Here is a 5,675-nt window from a genome sequence, read left to right as displayed (position 1 = left end):
TATGGCCATCATGGGTATTCCTTCACAAATAAAGACAGAAAATGGTCCAGCGTATATATCTAAGAAAATAAAGTGGTTTTTTGCTCATTATAATCTAAAGCACATTATATGTATACCAAATAATCCTACAGGTCAGGCAGTTATAAAAGGTCAAACCGAACTATAAAGGATATGCTAAACAAACAAAAAGGGATGGAAAATACCCATAGAAATAGATTGTATAATGCTTTATCAACCTTGAATTTTCTTAACATTGATGAGAAAGAAACAATGGCAGGAGAGAGACATTGGATAATGGAAAAAACTTCAGAATTGAATCAAGCAGTGTATTTCAAGGATGTGTTGACTTCACAATAGAAACCAGGAGATGTGCTACGTTGGGGAAGGGGTTTCACTCTTGATTCCACAGGAGACGAAAAATTAATAAAGATTTTCTTTCAAAAACCTTTTGAGAAAGAGAAATGACAGCTCATCCACAATGGTGACAACCATACAGGTGGTAAGGAAACCATATCTTTACAGGAAAATTTACATCTTCAAAAATTCAAGAGACCCTGGATTTTTGGATGCTGATAAAGGAAAAATAACTATCCAATAAAGGTCATCAAGAAAAAAAAATGTGACTTACGAGGAAAGGTGATCAAAGCATATACATTTATATATATATATATATATATATATATATATATATATATATATATATATGAATATATTCAGCTGGATTTGGAGTTAGACAATGGTTCTGTAGTTCTCCAAATCCAAGCCTGTTCTTTTTTTTTTTCAATACAAGTCTTTTATTGTCCCAAAAGATACCCCAAATCATATTAAAATTCAGGATCTTGTTTCTGGAACTGGTAACTTAGGTCTACTCATCAGGCTGCTGCACTGTTCCCTCTTCAGACACATAGACACCATCCAGAAACTTCCTGACATCCTTGTTCTTAACTGTTGTAGCCTGCTGTATCAGAGCCACCGAGTTTGAAACAAGTTCAATATCATTTCCTTCAAGGACTAATTCATCCTTCTGAGCTTGAGAGACAGAACAAGCAACGCCTGTCCTCATCCGAACCCTGCGGATGTATTTTTCACCCAAGAAATTTCGGATTTCAACCAAAGACCCATTCTCTTGAATAACGACGTTGATGGGGAAGTGAGCATACACGGACCTCATCCTGTAGCGGAAGCCCAGCGTAACACCCTTGATCATGTTTTGAACATGGCTGCAGATGGTTCTGACGGTGGCCAGTTCCTTCCTGCTGCCCCACCATTTGTCAACCCGGAGCCTCTTCTTCTTCTTCCCAAGAAGGCTCAGCTCTACGTTGATGTGATTGAAGTCCCTCCGGAGGGTTCCTCTGGGGCCCTTCACAATGACTGTGCGCCCCTTCAGAGTGATGTCCACATTTTCTGGAATGTCGACCGTCTGATTGCTGAGAATGGTCTTCATTCTCGCAGTAGATGGGGCAAAGAGAAAACGTCTTTCTCCAAGCCTGTTCTTAAAAGGCACATTCAGAATTTCTGTCTTATGTCAGGGACATCTGGTATGGGACAGAAGGAAGACTTTAGGAAAAATTTTACTTTCTCCATGACTATTTTGTCTATATTGTGTTCTTCATTGAATAATGTTTAAGTTTTCCACGATGAACAGTAGAATTTCCTACAGTTCCTTTTTCTGCAACAATCTTTGAAGTTTCCAGGAAGAAGATGGGGCCCCACAGCAACAACTCCACCTGGTTAAGAAGACATCATGATGCTGATAGGGCTGCTGTACCATCGGTTTTTGGGGTACCAGCTGCTGACATGGTGCACCTTCTCATGACGTTCTGGCCAGAACTCCAGATAAGAACTTTGGAAAAAACCCTATTGACTGCTCAGAAATTGTTTACTACTATGCTGGACAGTAATCTTGAAACGTAACCATCACTTTACTTTTGCAGGGTCCCACAAAGAGATCATCACCCCCATGACAGCGGAAAGCAGTTCTAGAGAACAATATCCCCTTTCCCAAAAAAAGTTTGTCCTCAGGGTTGGGAACACCATTTAGGAGTTGTTCATTATTACTTGTATGAGGTAGAGGGTTGGGGTGAAAACTATGTAGGTTCAAAATTTTTTTTAAAAAAAAATCATAATAGTGGATAATAGAGTGAATACTTGTGAGCTATTGTTTATGGATAATTTACATTGGTTTAGTTTTTTGTTTATTGATACAAGTTCAAATTATACTTGTTACTTCTGTTTATAATATTTGTACACCTATGCAAAGTTATTCTGTCAAATTGTATACATGCATGTTTCTACCCCTGTTTAGAACATTTTGTATATTGATACAACTTTTAGGATACATTTTTGTATTGCATTTGTATTGTATTATTTAATATTTTGACATGAAGTCTTAGTCCTTAAGTTACACAGGTATTAAATATTACAGGTCAATAGTTGTTCATGTTTGTTATACATATAGTCTGATTAATTAGGTTTTATAGATATGTAGAGATTGTATTCTGTCTAGATAGGTATTCTTCAACCACTTCAAGGATCTGTAGAACATGGCATTTAAATAATTTAGGGTTCTGTTGACATGAGACATGATTGCTCCTGACAGCACCAATCTATTCCTGGGAGAATGTTGAGCACGGAAGACATTCCACTCAGAGTTTGTTTTCTTCTTGGCACAATTGGCCTTTGGGCAAGGAACTGCCCATGCCTCAACCACTGACAAAGTATACAGTATCCGGACTGGATAAGCAGGACACAAGGAAAAGGACTGACAAACCTTGCCAAGACAGGGTAAGATAGTTCTGAAAAATTCTCTGCCTCTGAAAATGGTCTATTACTCTAGGCCTTAGCCAAAGTTGTTTGCCTCAACATTGCTAATGAGACTTTGGGTGATTGTTCAAGTAGCCAATTGTCTTAGTCATATACTGCTTGCTTTGGAAGCTGCTTGATTGCACTTCCTGCCTACTCAAGTAATATTATCTCCCTTCTCAGAGCTTCAATAAGGTTAAAGATTAGATAGTTGTAGTTACCTTCCTCTTATGATTTAGCCAAGCTTATTTCTGATACAAGATTCAGACTCTTTGAAATAGAATGTTTATTAAAACATTTGTCATGTGTTCCTTGCTTAATATTGTCTATGTTATTTGTAATTTTATATTTGATATCTGTTCCTATTGTATATAGTTTGGTATTAGATTTGGATCACTCTTATTTAGACAAAAGGGGGAGGTGATGGGGAAGCCTTGTTAACCAAATAGCTTTAAGAGGTGGGACCAAGTTAAGGTGTGGCATTCTGGGACCCAGAGAAAACTGGCTCACAGCTCAGTTGCTCTCTCTGTGGTTCCCATGCTGTACAGCTGACCTTGGACTTTGTGAGTTTTCCCCTTATAATAAATAAAAATATAATTGGTTATCTTTTAGCTAACCTGATTATTTCCCAAATTGAGTTAATTTCTATACAGTACCCTGCAAGAGTACTAAATACTCTTAACTGTTGAGCCATCTCTCCAGTCCCCATGCATGGAGAAATCTTTTGGCTAAGTCAAAAATGTGTGATATGAAAACAGTTTGATGTTAACTTAATTAAAGATGCTTACTGTCAACTAGAGTTACCCCAGGGTCAGGCAGTTTTAGTGAAACTGAGTAGGATAGGGTCTCTGCGATGCAGTTGTCAATTTAATCAGGACACTTAGTCCCTGTCCTCCTTTTTCATTGCTTCCCCAGGCACAAGCTGACCCCTAGATAGTCATCTGCACACACATAGCATGGAACAGTGCAGCTCACTCCTGAGCTCATCCCGCCATCTCACCTCATCCTCGAGCTGATGGGTGTAGTTTCTAAGACACTAGTTCCCTTCAGACACACGAGGAACCACCAGACAGGAGAATAAGACAATCAGACACATGAAGAGAGTCGTTCAGGGATCCCACCTATCGGATTATTTCAAAGTAAGGCCAAGCGAAGATGTCAGTGGGAACTGAGGCTCATATCCAGCCCTGGAATTAAAAATAAATACAACACCTCCAAATACAGTTGTAAATAAAGGGTCAGTCCTTACCCTGGCTCACCCATGAGCCTCCTGTGTCTGAACTCAGATATTTACCACTTGGAAACATCAATCTCTGTTTAATGGGGAACCCGGTATGCATTTCAACAGGATTGAAACTTTCAAGTTTAAACTTCAATTTTATACTTTATTTTTTATTTATTTTTCTTTTTTCTTTTTCTTTTTGGATAAAGGACCCAGACATGAAACTTCTGGTAGACACTTTTTCCTTTTCCTTTTTTTTTTTTTTCGAGACAAGGTTTCTCAGTGTAGCTTTTAGAGCCTGTCCTGGCACTAACTCTTGTAGATTAGGCTTTCCTCAAACTCACAGAGATCCACCTGCCTCTGCCTCCCTAGTGCTGGGATTAAAGGCGTGCGCCACCCCTGCCTAGCTACTTTCTTTTTATTGGTCAAATTTCTCTCTCTCTCTCTCTCTCTCTCTCTCTCTCTCTCTCTCTCTCTCTCTCTCTCTCTCTCTCTCTCTCTCTCCTGAGAGAAGGTTTCTCTGTTTCTTTGGAGCCTGTCCTGGAACTCACTCTGTAGATCTGCCTGTCTCTGCCTCTCTAGTGCTGGAATTAAAGGAGTGCACCACCACAGCCCGGCTTTCCCTTTTTTTTTCTTCAGGGAGTTGCATCTTGGATTACCTTTGGTTAGTGTTGTCTCTGTCATTTCCTAGACTATAACAAAAACCTTTTGTGTATCTCTCTGGGTTGCTAAAAGGTACCCCAGTAACACCCTCTGACTTTCTTTGCTACAGTCTCAGCCAGCCCAAGAGAAAAGCCACAGGAACCAGGAACAGAAAATATTATTAGAGCTTGTATCATAATTCCAGGAACGATCCCCAGGAATCTAAAACAGAAGATTGATATGTTTATCAAGAAAGATAACACTTGTCAACAAAGAGCCCTTTTCAAGCCCTAGGATAAACAGAGGGTGTCTCCGGATCACCCTCTGGCTTGGTGACTGGACAGGGCGCCTGTCCTCCTCTAGAGAGAATAGCCTGCTGACTTCATCCAGCTTCCAGTCCTTCCCCACACAGGTTCCAGCTCTCAGTCACAGGCTACTGCTTCCTCCATGTTTCTTTACTTTAAGGGAATACTCCAGGATGATTAAGAATGTTGAAGGAAATAACTCCTCAGAAGAGATGTAAAAGGCTAGACACGCATAATATGGTTAAACAATGACTAACACAGGCCCATTTAGTCCCTTGCCTGTTCCTTTGGGCCATGGCATTGTTTAGACTAGCTTGAGGGCCAAGGGCAAGGGATGGCTCATCCCCAAGTGGCCCTCACTGTCAGACATCTCTTCACCATTTGGGGATGGAGCATAGACCAAGATCTAGGCATCTGAAGCATGTTTTAGTGATGTGGTCTTGGACAAATCCTTAACCTAACATAACCTTTCAGTTTCATTACCGGTTAAACAAAGATAATATTTCTCACCCCTTAGAACAGCGGTTCTAAACCTGTGGGATATTTACATTACAATTCAGAACAGTAGCAAAATTACAGTATAAAGAATCAGTAAAAACAATTTTATGGTTGTGGGGTCACCACAGCACAAGGAACTGTATTAAAGGGTCACAGAATTAGGATTATGATTGATGATAACATATGTAATGAATGTTATTACCATC

The 5,675-nt window shown here is 39.7% G+C and overlaps 1 pseudogene; it reads right to left on the bottom strand.

Moving 5' to 3' along the window:
* Positions 1-767: 767 nt before the first annotated feature.
* Positions 768-1,474, bottom strand: LOC142839176 (large ribosomal subunit protein uL6 pseudogene; annotated as a pseudogene).
* Between the last annotated feature and the right edge of the window lie 4,201 nt (positions 1,475-5,675).

Source organism: Microtus pennsylvanicus, chromosome 1, assembly GCF_037038515.1.
Source record: "Microtus pennsylvanicus isolate mMicPen1 chromosome 1, mMicPen1.hap1, whole genome shotgun sequence".
Taxonomy (NCBI): Eukaryota; Metazoa; Chordata; class Mammalia; order Rodentia; family Cricetidae; genus Microtus; species Microtus pennsylvanicus.
The sequence above is the reverse complement of the archived record's forward strand: the minus strand, read 5'-3'. Positions and strand labels throughout refer to the sequence as shown.